The following is a 21,786-nucleotide window of genomic DNA, read 5'->3' as shown; positions in this document are numbered from 1 at the left end:
GCCGCAGCAGCGATGCTCCTCCGCGCGATGCCGGAGCCATCAACCACCGAGGGTCGGCGAATCCAGGGGGAGCTCAAGAATCTCCTGGAAGGCGCCGCGGTCCGACGGGCCGAGAGCACTTCCTCCCGAAGGCAAGGATACCCCTCGGAACCTCATGCCGCGACTTCCTGATTCATGCGGGAAGCCTCGGTCTATACCGGGCGCACGCGCAACACCGCGCCTGCGGCCCCGGGCCGCCTCGGCAACGAGCACCATCATCGCGACTGTCGGGCCCACCTCGACGAGAGGGTGCGCCGAGGCTATCACCCCAGGCGTGGGGGACGCTACGACAGCGGGGAGGATCGGAGTCCCTCACCCGAACCACCCGGTCCGCAGGCCTTCAGTCGGGCCATCCGACGGGCGCCGTTCCCGACCCGGTTCCGACCCCCGACTACTATCACAAAGTACTCGGGGGAGACAAGACCGGAACTGTGGCTCGCGGACTACCGCCTGGCCTGCCAACTGGGTGGAACGGACGACGACAACCTCATCATCCGCAACCTCCCCCTGTTCCTCTCCGACACCGCTCGCGCCTGGTTGGAGCACCTGCCTCCGGGGCAGATCTCCAACTGGGATGACTTGGTTCAAGCCTTCGCCGGAAATTTCTAGGGCACGTACGTGCGCCCCGGGAATTCCTGGGACCTTCGAAGCTGCCGGCAGCAGCCGGGAGAGTCTCTCCGGGACTACATCCGGCGATTCTCAAAGCAGCGCACCGAGCTGCCCAACATCACCGACTCAGATGTCATCGGCGCGTTCCTTGCCGGCACCACCTGCCGCGACCTGGTGAGCAAGTTGGGTCGCAAGACCCCCACTAGGGCGAGCGAGCTGATGGACATCGCCACCAAGTTCGCCTCTGGCCAGGAGGCGGTCGAGGCTATCTTCCGAAAGGACAAGCAACCCCAGGGTCGTCCATCGGAAGATGCTCCCGAGGCGTCTACTCCGCGCGGCGCCAAGAAGAAAGGCAAGAAGAAGTCGCAAGCGAAACGCGACGCCGCCGACGCGGACCTTATCGCCGCCGCCGAGTACAAGAACCCTCGGAAGCCCCCCAGAGGTGCCAACCTCTTCGACAAAATGCTCAAAGAGCCGTGCCCCTTTCATCAGGGGCCCGTCAAGCACACCCTGGAGGAGTGCGTCATGCTTTGGCGCCACTTCCACAGGGCCGGGCCACCCGCGGAGGGTGGCAGGGCCCGCGACGACGACAAGAAGGAAGATCACCAAGCAGGAGAGTTCCCCGAGGTCCGCGACTGCTTCATGATCTATGGCGGGCATGCGGCGAATGCCTCGGCTCGGCATCGCAAGCAGGAGCGCCGGGAGGTCTGCTCGGTGAAGGTGGCGGCGCCAGTCTACCTAGACTAGTCCGACAAGCCCATCACCTTCGACCAAGCCGACCATCCCGACCACGTGCCGAGCCCGGGGAAATACCCGCTCGTCGTCGACCCCGTCGTCGGCAACGTCAGGCTCACCAAGGTCCTTATGGACGGGGGCAGCAGCCTCAACATCATCTACGCCGAGACCCTCGGGCTCCTGCGCGTCGATCTGTCCTCCGTCCGAGCAGGCGCTGCGCCCTTCCACGGGATCATTCCCGGGAAGCGCGTCCAGCCCCTCGGACGACTCGACCTCCCTGTCTGCTTCGGAACTCCCTCCAACTTCCGAAGGGAGACCCTAACGTTCGAGGTGGTCGGGTTCCGACGAACCTACCATGCAGTACTGGGGAGGCCATGCTACGCGAAGTTCATGACCGTCCCCAACTACACCTACTTGAAGCTCAAGATGTCGGGCCCCAACGGGGTCATCACCGTCGGCCCCATGTACAAACACGCGTTCGAATGCGACGTGGAGTGCGTGGAGTACGCCGAGGCCCTCGCCGAGTCCGAGGCCCTCATCGCCGACCTGGAAAGCCTCTCCAAAGAGGTGCCAGACGTGAAGCGTCATGCCTGCAACTTCGAGCCAGCGGAGATGGTTAAGGCCGTCCCCCTCGACCCCGGTGGCGACACCTCCAAGCAGATCCAGATCGGTTCCGGGCTCGACCCCAAATAAGAAGCAGTGCTTGTCGACTTTCTCCGCGCGAACGCCGACGTTTTCGCGTGGAGTCCCTCGGACATGCCCGGCATACCAAGGGATGTCGCCGAGCACTCGCCGGATATTCGGGCCGGGGCCCGACCCGTCAGATGGCCTCTGCGCTGATGGCACCCGGGGCACACACCCCCAGGGAAGGCCGCTTGTCATCGACGACGCTCTGAGCCCGGAACGTACAAGCTGGCCGGCGGTCAAGGCAAGGTCTACAACAACGCTTGGAACATCTGACAGCTACGTCGCTTCTACCCTTAAGATGTTTTCAAGCTGTTCGTATACCTCGCTCCCGCACAAGTCTCAGTCATCAAGGAAGGGTCGGCCTCGCCTCGGCAGAGCCCGACCCTCCCTCGGGGGCTAAAAAGGGGGAACCCCTCTGCGTTAAGATCGGGTGTACCTCTCCGCATCCAAAAATTTTTCGATCAAAAAGGCTTTTGCGTTCTCCCGGCTATATCAGAAACAGGGCCCCAAGGAACAAACGTGGGTGCATGTAAGTGGCAAGGCCGACTGAGCTGAGGGATTCCTATGCCTCCGGGCTAAGGACACCTTCACTCGTCACCCGCCACGAAAAATGACCCCTACTCGGGAAGCCACCCTGTTATTGACAAACAAAGTCGGACACGCAAAATAAAAGGAGGAGTACGACTTCATGCAATGGAAACAAAGTGTTCAGGCCTCGGCGGCCGCAGGGGGACACACGCACGTCCAACAGAAACTGTTCCAACAAAAGCTAGGCGTCGCCTTGGGAAGGAGCCGCGCCTTCAGCTCCGTCTCCGCCTTCGGTGAGGTCCATCTCGGCATCCGGCGACGGTGCAGGGGGGAGGATTTCCGCCTCAAAGGTGGTCGCCAGCACTGCGCTCGGACCCGCGGCGACCGCGTCGAGCCGCTGGACTTCCACCAGGGCAGCTTCATCTTCGTCAGGAAGGCAATACCCCTCGCTAACCCGCTCCAGATCCACAACATAGTGGGAAGCGAGCACGGCGAAGGCCCGCCTGACGCCGTGGTGTAGCGCCTCGCGGACTCTGCCGCGCATGTGATCACCTAGGGCTTGAAGGCGGCTTTGAGGGGAGCTTCCTGAGGGGACGTCGCCGGAGCCAAGGATCCGATAGACGTCCGAGACGGCTTCGGACATGGCCGCGAGGTCGGCCTCCCTCTGCTCGGCCGCCCCGGCAAGCGCCTCGGCAAGCGCCTTGGCGGACTCATCGAGGGCGGAATCGAGCTCTGCGAACAGCCAGAAGGACGATTTCAAGCACAAGCAGAGGAAACAAACAAGAACAAGAACCAAGGATGGCCAAGGCATACCTTCGGCTCGGGCACGCTGCTCCGAGGTCGCGACCTGGGCTGCAGCTAAGTCAGCCGCGAGGGTGTCGGCCCAGCTTTCGGCCTCGGCAGCCCGGCCCCGAGATCGATCTCGCTCCTCGACGACCTGGACAAGCTCCGATCGCTGCCGTTGCACCTCCGCGCGCGCCACCGCCGCCTCCTCGTGCGCCGCTGCCACCTCCGTGTGCGCCGCTGCCGCCTCGGCTCTCAGGTCAGTGCAGAGCAACTGAAGGTCCGCTACCTCGGCACCCTACTGAGAGAGGCGCGCAGTAGCCCTGGCAAGCGAGGTCCTCAGGGACCGCAGCGAGCCCCAGACATCGACTTCGCGACGGATGAACGACGACTTGGTGGCGCTCCGACCCAACAGATCCTGAGGGAAGGAAACGAGGCGTCACGAAGAACGCCTCGGTCACAGAAGAGAAAAGGTATGCCTGAAACCGTTACCTGGAGGATTTTGGGGACGTCCCTGCAGAAAACCTCCAGCGACGACCGGAGCATCCCCACCGTTGCTTCGGCACGCTCGCGGAGCTCATCCCAGGACTGGTCCTCCTGTTCATCGTCGAGAACGAAGACGGGGTCCGAGGCCTCACGGGTTCGGAACCGGAGCAGCTGGCGCCGAACCTCGGGGCTCCGCCGCACAGCGACGAGGCCGCCGCCCGGCGGAACGGATCGCGCCTCCCCGCCCGCCTCTTCCGAGGCACCGGGCGCCGACGCATCAGCCGTCTCGGCGTCGGCAGCAACCGGTCGCTCCTCGACCGGGACGGCGGCGACTTCGGTATCGGCAGGCGCCGGCATGGCCGGCACGACCGGTGGGCTCGGGGCCACGTCGGCATCAGCCGCCTCCCCTATCACAATGGCCGCCTCGGCAGAGGAGCCGGCCTCGGGAACCTGCTCCACGGCGACCGGCGCCGCCCGAGCCCCCTGAGGTGGAACGCCATGCGAGAGGGTCGGCCGAACGGCAAGGCTCGGAGCGGCGCTGGCCGCACAAGCCGGCGTCGTCTTAAGTGCCTTCCGGGGTGCCAGGTCGGTCAGGCCATGGCTTCGCTTGCTGAGAAGAAAAGAAAAATCATGGTCGGGACATACGAATGGAAAGCCAGGACGAAGACATTCCAAGATACTTACCCGCTCCGGGCCATGATCCACCATGCCTGGGGGAAAGTCTCTTGGATCCCGGCCCCTGGAACCGCCGCCGGGGCCCGCTTTGCTGGCAACTTCGGCGCCGCCCTCGCTTTGGACGCCCGGTGGGCAGACTGCCCAGGCACTGTAACGGTGGCCTGAGGGTCGCCTCCCTGCGCTGCCGGCGCGAGTGGCGGCTCCCGGGGAGCAGACGCCCTGGCCTGGCCCTCCGGGGTCACCTCGGCTCCTCCAGCCGAGGGGCCAGGAGCCCTCTCGGGTTGCTCTTGCCCCTCAGGCCAGGACCCCGACGTCCCGACTCCGGGGACTGACGGCGTCAGCCCGCTCGGGGGCTGGCTTGATGGCTCCTGGCCAAACCCCAAGCCGGGGTTGAGGCCGAGACGGGCGGCCATGTCGTCCTCCTCGTCATCATCTTCACCGTCGTCGTCGTCGACGGGCGTCTCCGGCGACGACTCCCTCGGGAGCCCCTCCCTCTCCTGCTGGCAACAACGCTTTTCCAAGGCGTCTCGAGCCCGCCTCCGCTCGCGAGCCCGGGCCTTCTCCGCATCCTTCTTCTTCTTCCTTTCCTCCGCGGCAACCCGCCGCGCCGCTCGGGCCACCGCGTCCCCCGGGACCCGTGGCAGGGAAGGCTTGTGCCACCCCACCTCCTGAAGAGGAGGGGAAAGACCCCAATCGTAAGAACCAGGAGCGACCTGATGTATGAAGAAGGAAGAAGCGGATACTTACCAGCGTCACGCATCCTCGGTCGGGGCGCATCGAAAGCTGGGAGAAGGCGTGGGAGTCCTGCTTCCCCAACGCAGCGGACACCGGCCATTGGAGGGCGTCGAAGGGAAGAGGATCAGGGGACATCCGCGAGCCCTCCCAGTCGGCCTCCGGGGTCATCTCCCAAAGCGACAGCCGCCGCTCCGCCAAGGGAAGCACCCTCCGATGGTGGATGGCGGCAATCACTCCCGCAGCGGTGAGTAGGGGTGGAAACGAGCCGAGCCGAGCTCGGCTCGGCTCGGCTCGCTGCGGCTCGTTCACGCAACGAGCTCGGCTCGGCTCGGCTCGCTCATCTGGCGAGCTCGGAAAAGCGGCTCGGCTCGGCTCGTTCCAGGCTCACGAGCCGGCTCGCCGAGCCAACGAGCCCAGCCATAAATTTAAATCTACTCTCTAAATTATAATATAAAATCTTAAAAATATTTTAAATAACATATTTTAAATTAGTAAAATAGATATATCACTAATATAATATAGAAAATAGATTATTTTTGTGTAGTAATCTCAAATAACATAAATTATTGTCTACTTTGTACTAATACTATATGCTATATAAGATTTTATGTAACAAATTGTTGTTGGATCGAGCCACGAGCCAGCTCGCGAGCTGCACCGAGCCGAGCCGAGCTGGCTCGCTCTTTTCACGAGCCACAAAAACAGGCTTGGCTCGGGCTCGTTCTGAGCGTCGAGCCGATCCGAGCCGAGCCGAGCTGCTGCGAGCCCGAGCCAGCTCGTCGAGCTCGAGCTTTTTTTCCAGCCCTAGCGGTGAGTCCCCCCTCCCGCAACGCCTCCAAGGCCTGGAGAAGTGGCTCGAGGTTCTTCTGTCTTTCGTGCGGGGTCCCGTGGCGCCATGCGTCGGTGGCAGCGGTTACAACCCGCTGGGAGAACGGCGGGAGCAACTCGCCGTCGTTCCGAAGGTAGAACCACCGGCGCTGCCACCCCTTGTTCGAGGACGCGAGGATGGCAGGAATATACAGCGACGCCCGCGACTGCCTCAGCAGGATGGTGCAGCCGCCGGCCCGCACCGCTGCGCGGACCTTCCTCTCCCCCGTCGGCGAGGCAAAAAGCTCCGCGCAAAAGAGATGGGTCCACAAATCCCAATGAGGGGCGATCCCCAAGTACCCCTCGCACACCGCTACGAAGATGGTGGCCTGCGAGATGGAGTTAGGGGTGAGGTTGTGCAACTCCACCCCATAGTGGTACAGGATCGCCTGCATGAAGCGGCCCGCCGGCACACCGAATCCCCGCTCGTGAAAGGAGACGAAGCTCACGATGTACCCCGGCGGTGGGGATGGAGCGACTCCGCCCATGGGAGGAATCCACTCCGGTCGCTGCTTGTCGGTGAGAGGACGGAGCAGACCCTCGCCGACCAGATCCTCCAGGTCACTCGCCGTGACCGTGGAAAAGGGCCATGGATCGCGCGGCGAGATGATGGTCACCCGGTCAGCCATCACCGAGCGGGAGGGATGGCGGTGCGAGGGGCAGGAAGGGCGGTTTTTCCTCTTCTCTGGCTAAGTCTCTCGGGTTGCAAAAACCCAAGAGGAAGGCAGGAAGCGGAGCGAAGAACCGTCAACAGACCCTCTCTCGGGTATATAAAGACCGAGGCAAGGCCGGTTCCAACGTTCCGCCCGGACCGGACGCAGGATTCAAAAATGCGAAGCGAAACAGCCGTTCCTCGAACGGCTCGCGCACGCGCAACGGCCGCCCCGCCAACCGCTCGCCCCGTCGCATTAACTCCGCGGCAGGACAGGCGGCGCTTCTGGCAGGAGAAGCGGGCGACGCTTCGCCTTCGCCGAAATAACCGCGCCAAAAAAGGTTCGCCGCGTCGTTTCGATTCCGTATCCTTTTTGTTTTTTCCTCTTTCTCTATCTCTTGCAACAGGGACCGGGAAAGGGGGATACCCCGAAAAGGATCCTTCCCCGTGAAGGAACCAGGCTCTGAGCCTCCTTACTGATCAGAGGTTCAAAGGCTGGCCCCCCGAAGGGTTCAACAGCCGCCTCAGATCGCGTGGGCCCTACACCCACTACTGGTCAGAGGTTCGAAGGCCGGCCCCCCGAAGGGTTCCACGGCCGCCTCAGGCTACCCGGGCTCCGCGCCCATTACTGATCAGGGGTTCGAAGGCTGGCCCCCGAAGGGTTCACAGTCGCCTCAGACACCGAGCGAGGGATGACCAGGGGTACGTTTGATACATAACCGAGGCCTGGGCTGCGCTCCCGAGGTACCCTAGGACATTTCCGAGACCAGCGGGAGCGATCTTGTAACGGAATCCCATCGGAGGGAGGCATCGAGCCCTCGGACCCCGTCGCCAGGGGACCGGGTCCGGCAGATCACCCGCAGGTACTTTTGGGCGTGCCTCTGGGCCCCTAGCCGACCCCTAACGAACGGGGCACGGACGTCCACTCGGATTACCCGCTTGCAGCTCACCGGAGACACCATGTTCGGTGCCCATCGAGGGTAACATGGCGCTTTCCCCCCCTCCTCCTTGTAGAAAGGCGACGTAGGGGCGTATGTAAAAAAGCCGAGTCTGTCCCTGATCGCCCTCTCGCCCTGTGCAGAGGCTCGGGGGCTGCTCTCGCAAACCCGGCTCCGGCCAAACCGTTGACAGCGTCAACATACCAGCCCGAGAACTTGGGCCCCGACCGTACACCCGGGCTACGGCCAGTTCGCATGAGGGAACAACCAGACCAGCCAAAGCGTTACGCAAGGCATTAAGACCTCGAAGGAGTGAAACCACTCCTCCGAGGCCTCGGGGGCTACACCCGGCGGGTGCGCTCGCGCGCACCCACCGGAACAAAATGCAACCGAGAAAGGCTGGTCCCCTTGCAAAAAAGTGCGACGAAAGCCTCCAAGCGAGTGTTAACACTCCCTTCGAGGCTCAGGGGCTACTGTCGGGGACCATAATTAGGGGTACCCTCAAGACTCCTAATTCTCAGCTGGTAACCCCCATCAGCATAAAGCTGCAAAGGCCTGATGGGTGCGATTAAGTCAGGGATCAGTCCGTTCGAGCGACTCGATCACGCCTCGCCCGAGCCTAGCCTCGGACAAGGGCAGCCGACCCCAGAGGGTTTCCGTCTCGCCCGAGGCCCCCCTCCAACAGCAGACACATCTCCGGCTCGCCCGAGGCCCTGCCTTCGCTAAGAAGCAACCCTGACTAAATCGCCGCACCGACCGACCAAGTCGCAGGAGCATTTAATGCAAAGGTGGCCTGACATCTTTATCCTGACGCGCGCCCTCCGGCAGAGCCGAAGTGACCGCCGTCACTTCGCCGCTCCACTGACCGGTCTGACAGAAGGACAGCGCCGCCTGCGCCACTCCGACTACAGTGCCACTCGACAGAGTGAGACTGACAGGCAGTCAGGCCCTACCAAAGGCACCATAGGAAGCTCCGCTCCACCCGACCCAGGGTCGGACTCGGGCTAAGTCCCGGAAGACGGCAAACTCCGCTCCGCCCGACCCAGGGCTCGGACTCGGGCTAAGTCCCGGAAGACGGCGAACTCCGCTCCGCCCGACCCAGGGCTCGGACTCGGGCTAAGCCCCAGAAGACGACGAACTTCGCTCCGCCCGACCCCGGGGCTCGGACTCCGCCCTGGCCTCTGCCGACGACCTCCGCCTCGCCCGACCCAGGGGCTCGGACTCGGCCTCGGCCATGGAAGACAGACTTGACCTCGCTTCGGAGGAGCCTCCACATCGCCCAGCCTAGGGCGCAGGCCAGCCACGTCAACGGGAAGCGCCATCATCACCCTACCCCAAGCTGACTCGGGCCGCAGGGAACAAGACCAGTGTCCCATCTGGCCAGCTCCGCCAGATAGGCAATGATGGCGCCCCGCACGCTCCGTGACGACGGCGGCTCTCAGCTCTCTTACGGAAGCAGGTGGACGTCAGCAAGGACTCGACCGCTCCAACAGCTGTCCCTCTGCCAGGCACCGTCGCTCCTCCGACGGCCACGACATCACACCAGCAGGGTGCCAAGATCTCTCCGGCTGCCACATTGGCATGTACTTAGGGCGTCAGCTCTCCCCCGCTAAACACGTAGCACTCTGCTACACCCCCGTTGTACACCTGGATCCTCTCCTTACGCCTATAAAAGGAAGGACCAGGGTCCTCCTAGAGAGGGTTGGCCGCGCGGGGACGAGGACGGGACAGGCGCTCTCTTGGGGCCACTCGCTTCCCTCTCCCGCGTGGACGCTTGTAACCCCCTACTGCAAGCGCACCCGACCTGGGCGCGGGACGAACACGAAGGCCGCGGGATTCCCACCTCTCTCACGCCGGACTCCGGCCGCCTCACTCTCTCCCCCCTTCGCCCACGCGCTCGACCCATCTGGGCTGGGGCACGCGGCACTCACTCGTCGGCCTGAGGGACCCCCGGTCTCGAAACGCCGACAACTGGGCAAAGAAGTGGTTGGAATTTGAGTATGGACAGAGAAAGGTCCAATTGCAAGGGGTGCAGCCCAGAATTCAGACATGTTACAGCCTCAAGTGTGGTCAGTTGGACTCTCTGATCAAGCAGGAAGCAGTAGAGCAGTTGTTGATACTGAAGAACGTTGAAAAGGGTGAAGTTATTGCTAAACTGGTGCCAAAACCAATACAACAGTTGATCGATCAATATCAACACCTTTTCTTGAAACCTGAAGGTTTACCTCCTCGAAGACCAGTGGACCATGCCATTGATTTACTACCTGGTGCCCAACCATTTCGGTTGAGACCTTATAGATATACTCCACAACAGAAAGATGAAATTGAAAAGCAAGTTCGGGAAATGTTATCCAGTGGAGTAATTCAACAAAGCTCTAGTCCTTTTGCATCACCCATCCTGTTAGTTAAAAAAAGATGGTGAGTGGCGTCTATGTGTTGATTACAGGAAGTTAAATGCCCACACTATCAAAAATAGGTACCCACTGCCTATCTTTGATGAGATAATTGACGAGCTGACGGGAGCATCTATTTTCACCAAACTGGATCATCGTTCGGGTTATCACCAGATACGCATCAAGGAGGGTGATGAATACAAGACTGTGTTTCAAACGCACCACGGGCATTTTGAATATAAGGTTATGCCCTTTGGACTAACAGGAGCCCCAGCCACATTTCAAAATTTTATGAATCAGCTACTTGCTCCATTATTATGGACGTGTGTTGTCGTATTTCTGGATGACGTCTTGGTGTACAATGCTACCCTGGAAGATCATGTAAGGCATTTGAAACAGGTCTTGGAACTGCTCCAACAACATCAATTACATCTGAAACAGTCAAAATGTTTGTTTGCCCAGAAGAGGCTAGAATTTCTTGGACATGTGATTAGTGTTGAAGGCATATCAACCGATCCTAAGAAGGTGGCAGTAATTTCACAATGGCCTACCCCTACCACAGTTAAAGAAGTTTGAAGTTTCTTAGGCATGGTTGGGTATTATCGGAAGTTCGTGGCGCATTTTGGAATAATTAGCAAACCTCTCACCAGCTTGCTGAAAAAGACAATATATTTGTTTGGACCGAATTGGCAGACCAATCATTTAGAGCTCTGAAAACAGCCTTAACACAGACTCCAGTATTAGCTATACCTAATTTTGCCAAGCCTTTTACCATTGAAACAGATGCAAGTGGGGGAGGAGTTGGCGCTGTCTTACAGCAGGAAGGACATCCAGTGGCATTTATCAGTCGAGCACTGGTTCCAAAGAATCTTGGTTTATCTACCTATGAAAAAGAGTGTTTAGCTATTCTCTTTGCGATAGAACAATGGCGTCCCTATTTACAGCATGGTGAATTCATCATCAAGACCGATCATCAGAGCTTAACCCATCTCGATGATCAGAGATTGTCCACCACCTGGCAACAAAAAGCGTTGACTAAGCTGCTTGGGTTGCAGTTTAAAATTCAATATCGACAGGGTAGTGACAACAAGGTAGCTGATGCTCTGTCCTGACGGCCAGACATGAATCAAGATTCGGTAACCATGCAACTGAATGGGTTATTTGTGTCTTCTATAACACCTAGCTGGCTACGACAAGTTACCCATGGATATATGCAGGATTCAACTGCCCATAAATTAATAGAGAGTTTGACCACTGGTGCAAAACTGGAACATTATACTTTAACTCAAGGAGTCATCCGTTTCAAGGGTAGGATTTGGCTGGGAGCGAACAAGGAATTACACCAGATGGTTATGTCAGCGCTACATGACAGTGCTGTTGGGGGTCATTCTGGCTTTCCTGTGACTTATCGAAGGATCAAAAGTAGCTTTGCATGGCCGGGCATGAAGCAACACATTCGTGAATTTGTGAGTGGTTGTCAAATTTGTCAACAGGCAAAACCAGAGAGGGTCAAATACCCAGGACTGCTTTTGCCATTACCTATTCCTGAACAAGCTTGGCAAACAGTGACCATGGATTTCATATCAGGGCTTCCTCCATCCAGCAAGGGTAACTGTATTTTGGTTGTAGTAGACAAGTTTTCCAAATACGCTCATTTCCTAGTGTTGAAGCATCCTTTCACTGCTCTGACAGTTGCAAAAGTCTTCCTATCCGAAGTATATAAATTGCATGGATTGCCTACGACCATTATATCTGATCGTGATCCCGTTTTCACCAGTCGGCTCTGGCAAGAACTATTCAAGTTGATAGGTACTCAGTTATGCCTTAGCAGTTCCTATCATCCCCAGTCTAATGGACAGACGGGGAGGGTGAATCAGTGTCTTGAAACGTATCTCCGTTGCTTTGTACAGTCATGTCCACGACAATGGCCAATGTGGTTGCCTCTCGCGGAGTTTTGGTATAACACCTGCTATCATTCTTCAATGGGCAAATCTCCTTTTCTGGTTGAAAGTCGCCTAGAGGGGGGATGAATAGGCGGAATCTGAAAATTATAAGCTTAAGCACAACTATAAGCCGGGGTTAGCGTTGGAAATATAAACGAGTCCGAAAGAGAGGGCGAAAACAAATCACAAGCAAATGAAGAGTGAGACGCGGTGATTTGTTTTACCGAGGTTCGGTTCTTGCAAACCTACTCCCCGTTGAGGTGGTCACAAAGACCGGGTCTCTTTCAAACCTTTCCCTCTCTCAAACGGTCACCTAGACCGAGTGAGCTTCTCTTCTCAATCAAATGGGACACTAAGTCCACTACAAGGATCACCACACAATTGGTGTCTCTTGTTTTGATTACAAGTGTTATGGAAACAAGAATGAGGAAGAAGAAAAGCAATCCAAGCGCAAGAGCTCAAAAGAACACAAAAGTCTCTCTCTCTAGTCACTAATTTGTTTGGAGTGATTTCGGACTTGGGAGAGGATTTGATCTCTTTGTTTGTGTCTTGTATTGAATGCTATAGCTCTTGTATGAGGTTTGAAGGCTGAAAACTTGGATGTCTTGAATGTGGGGTGGTTGGGGGGTATTTATAGCCTCAACCACCAAAATGGCCGTTGGTGAAGGCTTCTGTCGAAGGGCGCACCGAACTGTCCGCGTGCACCAGCCACGTCACCAGGCCGATGGGTTCCGACCATTGGAGCTCTGACTTGTGGTGCCACCAGACAGTCCGGTGGTGCACTGGACAGGTCCTGTAGACTGTCCGGTGCGCCTTCTGGCGCCTGCTCTGACTTCTGCGCGCGCAGGCACGCACTGTAGCGCAATTAATGTCCTCTGCAGACGACTGTTGGCGCGAAGTAGCTGTTGCTCCGCTGTCACACCGGACAGTCCGGTGTTACACCGGACAGTTCGGTGTTACATCGGACAGTCCGGTGAATTATAGCGGAGCGGCCTTCAAATTCCCGAAGTTGGCAAGTTCAGAGTGAATCCTCCCTGGTGCATCGAACACTGTCCAGTGGTGCACCGGACAGTCCGGTGCGCCAGACCAGGGCTGCCTTCGGTTTAACTTTGCTCCATTTATTTGAACCCTTTCTTGGACTTTATATTGGTTTGTGTTGAACCTTTGGCACCTGTAGAACTCATAATCTGGAGCAAACTAGTTAGTCCAATAATTTGTGTTGGGCAATTCAACCACCAAAATTCATATTGGAAAAGGTTTGACCCTATTTCCCTTTCAATCTCCCCCTTTTTGGTGATTGATGCCAACACAAACCAAAGCAAATATAAATGTGCAGAATTGAACTAGTTTGCATAATGTAAGTGCAAAGGTTACTTGGAATTGAAACCAACATACTTATTTCAATAGATGTGCATGGATGGTTTTCTTCTTATTTAAAATTTTGGACCACATTTGCACCACTAGTTTTGTTTTTGCAAATCCTTTGTAAAATTCTTTTTCAAAAACTTTTGCAAATAGTCAAAGGTACATGAATAAGATTGAAAGAAGCATTTTCAAGATTTGAAATTTTCTCCCCCTGTTTCAAATGCTTTTCCTTTGACTTAAACAAAACTCCCCCTAAATAAAATTCTCCTCTTAGTGTTCAATAGGGTTTTGCAATTTTTGAAGATACTACTTTCTCCCCCTTTTAAACTTAATAAGATATCAATTTGAAAAACTTAAAATTTGGTGGTGGTGCGGTCCTTTTGCTTTGGGCTCATACTTTCTCCCCCTTTGGCATGAATCACCAAAAACGGATACTTTGAGTGAAATATAAGCCCTATTTCAAACTTTCTCCCCCTTTGGCAAACACAAAAATATGAGTGAAGATTATACCAAAGTGGAGAACGATGCGGAATACCGGCAAATATCAATGGAGTTGAGTGGAAGTGCCTTCTTTGCCGAATACTCCATTTCCCTTTCAATTCTATGACTAAACATAATGATACACTTGAAAACACATTAGTCATAGACATAAAAGAGACATGATCAAAGGTATATAAATGAGCTATGTGTGCAAAGAGTCAATCAAAATTCCTAGAATCAAGAATATTTAGCTCATTCCTAGGTTTGGTAAAGGATTGCTCATCTAAAGGCTTGGTAAAGATATCGACCAATTGATCTTTGGTGTTAATGTAGGCTATCTCGATATCCCCCTTTTGTTGGTGATCTCTCAGAAAGTGATACCGAATAGCTATGTGCTTAGTGCGGCTGTGTTCAACGGGATTATCCGCCATGCAGATTGCACTCTCATTGTCACATAGGAGAGGGACTTTGCTAAATTTGTAGCCATAGTCCCTAAGGGTTTGCCTCATCCAAAGCAATTGCGCGCAACAATGGCCTGCGACAATGTACTCGGCTTCGGCGGTAGAAAGAGCTACTGAGTTTTGTTTCTTTGAAGCCCAAGACACCAGAGATCTCCCAGAAACTGACAAGTCCCTCATGTGCTCTTTCTATCAATCTTACACCCTGCCCAATCAGCATCGGAATATCCTAATAAATCAAATGAGGATCCCTTGGGGTACCAAAGACCAAACTTAGGTGTTTGAACTAAATATCTCAAGATTCGCTTCACGGCCCTAAGGTGAACTTCCTTAGGGTCGGCTTGGAACCTTGCACACATGCATACAGAAAGCATAATGTCCGGTCGAGATGCATATAAATAGAGTAAGGATCCTATCATCGACCGATATACCTTTTGATCTATGGATTTACCTCCCGTGTCGAGGTCGAGATGCCCATTGGTTCCCATGGGTGTCTTGATGGGCTTGGCATCCTTCATTCCAAACTTGGTGAGAATATCTTGAATGTACTTCGTTTGGCTAATGAAGGTGCCTTCTTGGAGTTGCTTCACTTGAAATCCTAGAAAATACTTCAACTCCCCCATCATAGACATCTCGAATTTTTGAATCATGATCCTACTAAACTCTTCACAAATAGATTTGTTAGTAGACCCAAATATGATATCATCAACATAAATTTGGCATACAAACAAATCATTTTCAATGGTTTTAGTGAATAAAGTAGGATCAGCCTTTCCGACTTTAAAGCCATTAGTGATAAAGAAATCTCTTAGGCATTCATACCATCCTCTTGGGGCTTGCTTGAGCCCGTAAAGCGCCTTAGAGAGTTTGTAAACATGGTTAGGATACTCACTATCTTCAAAGCCGGGAGGTTGCTCAACATAGACCTCTTCCTTGATTGGTCCATTGAGGAAAGCACTCTTCACATCCATTCGGTAAAGCTTAAAGCCATGGTAAGTAGCATATGCAAGTAATATTCGAATTGACTCAAGCCTAGCTACGAGTGCATAGGTTTCTCCAAAATCCAAACCTTCGACTTGTGAATACCCTTTGGCCACAAGTCGTGCCTTGTTCCTTGTCACCACACCAAGCTCATCTTGCTTGTTGCAGAAGACCCACTTGGTTCCTACAACATTTTGGTTAGGACGTGGAACCAAGTGCCATACCTCGTTCCTTGTGAAATTGTTGAGCTCCTCTTGCATCGCCAACACCCAATCCGAATCTTGAAGTGCTTCCTCTACCCTGTGTGGCTCAATAGAGGAAACAAAAGAGTAATGTTCACAAAAGTGAGCAACACGAGATCGAGTGGTTACCCCCTTATGAATGTCTCCTAGAATGGTGTTCACGGGGTGATCTCGTTGTATTGCTTGGTGGACTCTTGGGTGTGGCGGCCTTTGACTTTGCTCATCTTCCTTGTCTTGATCATCCGCATCTCCCCCTTGATCCTTGTCCTCCTCTTGAGGTGGCTCATCTTCTTGATCTTCTTCTTCATCATCTTGAGCCTCATCCTCATCTTGAGTTGGTGGAGATGCTTGCATGGAGGAAGATGGTTGATCTTGTGCTTGTGGAGGCTCTTCGGATTCCTTAGGACACACATCCCCAATGGACATGTTCCTTAACGCGACGAACGGAGCCTCTTCATCATCTAATTCATCAAGATCAACTTGCTCTACTTGAGAGCCATTAGTCTCATCAAACACAATGTCACAAGAAACTTCAACTAGTCCAGTGGACTTGTTGAAGACTCTATATGCCCTTGTGTTTGAATCATATCCTAGTAAAAAGCCTTCTACAGCCTTAGGAGCAAATTTCGATTTTCTACCTCTTTTAACAAGAATAAAACATTTGCTACCAAAGACGCTAAAATATGAAACATTGGGCTTTTTACCGGTGAGGAGTTCATAAGATGTCTTCTTGAGGATTCTGTGTAGATACAACCGGTTGATGGCGTAGCAAGCGGTGTTGACCGCCTCGGCCCAGAACCGATCCGAAGTCTTGTACTCATCAAGCATGGTCCTCGCCATGTCCAATAGAGTTATATTCTTCCTCTCCACTACACCATTTTGTTGTGGCGTGTAGGGAGAAGAGAACTCATGCTTGATGCCCTCCTCCTCAAGGAAGCCTTCAATTTGTGAATTCTTGAACTCCGTCCCATTGTCGCTTCTTATCTTCTTGATCCTTAAGCCGAACTCATTTTGAGCCCGTCTCAAAAATCCTTTCAAAGTTTCTTGGGTCTGAGATTTATCCTATAAAAAGAATATCCAAGTGAAGCGAGAATAATCATCCACAATAACTAAACAGTACTTACTCCCGCCAATGCTTATGTAAGCTATTGAGCCGAATAAATCCATGTGGAGTAGCTCGAGTGGCCTGTCAGTAGTCATGATGTTCTTATGTGGATGATGAACACCAACTTGCTTCCCTGCTTGGCATGCGCTACAAATCCTGTCTTTCTCAAAATGAACATTTTTTAGTCCTAAAATGTGTTCTCCCTTTAGAAGCTTGTGAAGATTCTTCATTCCAACGTGGGCTAGTCGGCGATGCCAGAGCCAACCCATGTTAGTCTTAGCAATTAAGCAAGTATCGAGTTCAGCTCTATTGAAATCAACTAAGTATAGCTGACCCTCTAATACTCCCTTAAAAGCTACTGAATCATCACTTTTCTAAAGACAGTAACACCTGTATCCGTAAAAAGACAGCTGTAACCCATTTTGCATAATTGAGAAACAGAAAGCAAGTTGTAATCTAAAGAATCTACAAGAAAAACATTGGAAATAGAATGGTCAGGTGATATAGCAATTTTACCCAATCCTTTGACCAAACCTTGATTTCCATCCCCGATTGTGATCGCTCTTTGGGGATCTTGGTTTTTCTCGTAGGAGGAGAACATCTTTTTCTCCCCAGTCATATGGTTTGTGCACCCGCTGTCGATGATCCAACTTGAGCCCCCGGATGCATAAACCTACAAAACAAATTTAGTTCTTGATTTTAGGTACCCAAACAGTTTTGGGTCCTTTGACATTAGATACAAGAACTTTGGGTACCCAAACACAAGTCTTTGACCCCTTGTGTTTGCCCCCAACATATTTGACAACTACCTTGCCTGATCTGTTAGTAAGCACATAAGAAGCATCAAAAGTTTTGAATGAAACATTATGATCATTTGATGCTTTAGGAGTTTTCTTCTTAGGCAATTTAGCATGATTTTATTGCCTATAACTAGATGCCTCACTCTTATACATAAAATCATGATGAGAGCCAGAGTGAGACTTCCTAGAATGAATTCTCCTAATCTTATCCTCAGGATAACCAGCAGGATATAAAATGTAACACTCGTTATCCTGAGGCATGGGAGCCTTGCCCTTAACAAAATTAGATAATCTTTTAGGAGGGGCATTAAGCTTGACATTGTCTCCCTGTTGGAAGCCAATGCCATCCTTAATGCCAGGGCGTCTCCCACTATAGAGCATACTTCTAGCAAATTTAAATTTCTCATTTTCCAAGTCATGCTCATTGATTTTAGTAGTTAATGTAGCTATATGACCATTTTGTTGTTTAATTAAAGCAAGGTGATCATGAATAGCATCTACATTAACATATCTACACCTAGTGCAAATAGAAACATGCTCAACGGTAGATGTAGAGGGTTTGCAATCATTTAATTCAACAATCTTAGCATGTAAAGTATCATTCTCATCTCTAAGATTAGAAATGGAAACATTGCAAACATCTAAGTCTTTAGCCTTAGCAATTAATTTTTCATTCTCATCCCTAAGGCTAGCAAGAGAGGCATTCAATTTGTCAATCATAGCAATTAAACTAGTATTATCATTTCTAAGATTGACAATTGAATCATCACAAATGTTTGACTTCTCAACCTTAGCAATCAAATTAGCATTCTCAATTCTAAGGTTGGAAATAGTCTCATGGCAAGTACTTAGCTCACTAGTTAATTTTTCATTCTTCTCTACTCCTGAGCATAAGCATTTTTAGTCTTAACATGCTTCTTATTTTCCTTAATAAGAAAGTCCTCTTGGCTCTCCAAGAGTTCATCCTTCTCATGAATAGCACTAATTAACTCATTTAATTTCTCTTTTTGTTGCATGTTAAGATTGGAAAAAAGAGTAAACAAATCATTCTCATCATCACTAGAATTTTCCTCATCACTAGAAGTGGCATACTTAGTGGAGGATTTTGATTTTACCTTCTTCTTCTTGCCGTCCTTCGCCATAAGACACCTGTGGCCGACGTTGGAGAAGAGGAGCCCTTTGTTGACGGCGATGTTGGCGGCGTCCTCGTCGGAGGAGGAGTCGGTGGAGCTCTCGTCGGAGTCCCACTCCCGACAAACATGGGCATCGCCGTCCTTGTAGTACCTCTTCTTTTCTCTCATCTTTCCCTTCTTGTCGTCGCCCCTGTCACTATCACTAGATAATGGACATTTAGCAATGAAATGACCGGGCTTACCACATTTGTAGCACACCTTCTTGGAACGGGGCTTGTAATCTTTCCCCTTCCTTTGCTTGAGGATTTGGCGGAAGCTCTTGATGATGAGCGCCATCTCCTCATTGTCGAGTTTGGAGGCGCCGATGGGGACCCTACTCGGTGTAGAGTCTTCTTTCTTCTCCTCTATTGCCTTGAATGCAACGGGTTATGCCTCAGGTACGGAGGAGGAGGCGCCTTGCTCGATGATCTTCTTGGAGCCTTTGATCATCAATTCAAAGCTTACAAATTTGCCTATCACTTCCTCGGAAGACATTAGTTTATATCTTGGATCACCACGAATCAATTGAACTTGAGTAGGGTTAAGAAATACGAGTGATCTAAGAATAACCTTGACCATCTCATGGTCATCCCATTTGGTGCTCCCGAGGTTGTGCACTTGATTTACCAAGTTTTTTAGCCGGTTGTACATGGCTTGGGGGTCTTCTCCTTGGTTGAGCATGAAGCGACCGAGCTCCCCCTCGATCGTCTCCCTCTTGGTGATCTTGGTCACCTCGTCTCCTTCGTGCGCCGTTTTGAGCACGTCCCAAATCTCCTTGGCGCTCTTCAATCCTTGCACCTTGTTATACTCCTCTCGACTTAGAGAGGCAAGGAGCATTGTGGTGGCTTGTGAGTTGAAGTGACGGATTTGGGTAACATCGTCCGAATCGTAGTCCTCATCCCCTACGGATGGTACCTGTACACCAAACTCAACAACGTTCCAAATACTAGTGTGGAGTGAGGTTAGGTGATGCCTCATTTTATCACTCCACATGTTATAATCTTCACCGTCAAAAACCGGTGGTTTGCCTAATGGAACGGAAAGTAATGGAGTACGTTTAGAAATGCGAGGGTAGCGTAGGGGAATCTTACTAAACTTCTTGCGCTCATGGCGCTTAGAAGTTACGGACGGCGCGTCAGAGCCGGAGGTGGATGGCGATGAAGAGTCGGTCTTGTAGTAGACCACCTTCCTCATCTTCTTTTCCTTTTCGCCACTCCGATGCGACTTGTGAGAAGGTGATTCCTCCTTCTTCTTGTTGCGAGACTCTCCCGATGGAGCCTTCCCGTGGCTTGTGGTGGCCTTCTCGCCGGTCACCATCTCCTTCTTGGCGTGTTCTCCCGACATCACTTCGAGCGGTTAAGCTCTAATGAAGCACCGGGCTCTGATACCAATTGAAAGTCGCCTAAAGGGGGGTGAATAGGCGGAATCTGAAAATTATAAGCTTAAGCACAACTACAAGCCGGGGTTAGCGTTGGAAATATAAACGAGTCCGAAAGAGAGGGCGAAAACAAATCACAAGCAAATGAAGAGTGAGACGCGGTGATTTGTTTTACCGAGGTTCGGTTCTTGCAAACCTACTCCCCGTTGAGGTGGTCACAAAGACCGGGTCTCTTTCAACCCTTTCCCTCTCTCAAACAGTCACCTAGACCGAGTGAGCTTCTCTTCTCAATCAAATGAGACACTAAGTCCACTACAAGGATCAACACACAATTGGTGTCCCTTGTTTTGATTACAAGTGTTATGGAAACAAGAATGAGGAAGAAGAAAAGCAATCCAAGCACAAGAGCTCAAAAGAACACAAAAGTCTCTCTCTCTAGTCACTAATTTGTTTGGAGTGATTCCGGACTTGGGAGAGGATTTGATCTCTTTGTTTGTGTCTTGTATTGAATGTTATAGCTCTTGTATGAGGTTTGAAGGCTGAAAACTTGGATGCCTTGAATGTGGGGTGGTTGGGGGTATTTATAGCCTCAACCACCAAAATGGCCGTTGGTGAAGGCTTCTGTCGAAGGGCGCACCAGACACAGTTCGGTGCGCCAGCCACGTCACCAGGCCAATGGGTTCCGACCGTTGGAGCTCTGACTTGTGGGGCCACCGAACAGTCTGGTGGTGCACCGGACAGGTCCTGTAGACTGTCTGGTGCGCCTTCTGGCGCCTGCTCTGACTTCTGCGCGCGCAGGCGCGCACTATAGCGCATTTAATGTCCTCTGCAGACGACCCTTGGCGCGAAGTAACCGTTGCTCCGCTGTCACACCGGACAGTCCGGTGAATTATAGCGGAGCGGCCTTCCAAATTCCCGAAGCTGGCAAGTTCAAAGTGAATCCTCTCTGGTGCACCGAACACTGTCCGGTGGCACACCGGACAGTCCGGTGCGCCAGACCAGGGCTGCCTTCGGTTTAACTTTGCTCCTTTTATTTTAACCCTTTCTTGGACTTTATATTGGTTTGTGTTGAACCTTTAGCACCTGTAGAACTCATAATCTGGAGCAAACTAGTTAGTCCAATAATTTGTGTTGGGCAATTCAACCACCGAAATTCATATTGGAAAAGGTTTGACCCTATTTCCCTTTCACTGGTACTATATGGTCACTCACCATCACAATTGGGCCTGGTATCGACTGCTCAGTGTACCATTCCGGATCTTCAACAGTATCTGAAGGACCGTCAACTCATGTTACAACAAGTGCGCATGCACCTGCAACACGCTCAGGAGCGTATGAAAAGGCAAGCAGATCAAGGACGCACTGAACGTCAGTTTGCTGTAGGTGACAGCGTGTTCCTCAAGCTCCAGCCTTACTGTCAATCATCGGTCACTGAAAGACTAAACTAGAAATTGTCATTTCGATTCTTCGGTCCTTATACCATTACAAGACAGATTAACCCGGTCACATATGAACTGCAATTACCAACTGGGAGTTCTATACATCCAATTTTCCATGTGTCGCAACTGAAGGCGCGGTGAAACCCTATACTCCGGTCAGTTCTGTTCTACCTGACTTAACTCATGATCTCCAGGTCCCTACGGCTATTCTGGACAGCAGGTTGAATCGTCAGGCAGGCAAGGTGAGAACGCAGATGTTGATCAAATGGAGCAACTGGCCTCCGTCGTTGGCCACT

Source organism: Zea mays, chromosome 8, assembly GCF_902167145.1.
Source record: "Zea mays cultivar B73 chromosome 8, Zm-B73-REFERENCE-NAM-5.0, whole genome shotgun sequence".
In the NCBI taxonomy this organism is placed as follows: domain Eukaryota; kingdom Viridiplantae; phylum Streptophyta; class Magnoliopsida; order Poales; family Poaceae; genus Zea; species Zea mays.
Note: the sequence above shows the minus strand (reverse complement) of the source record.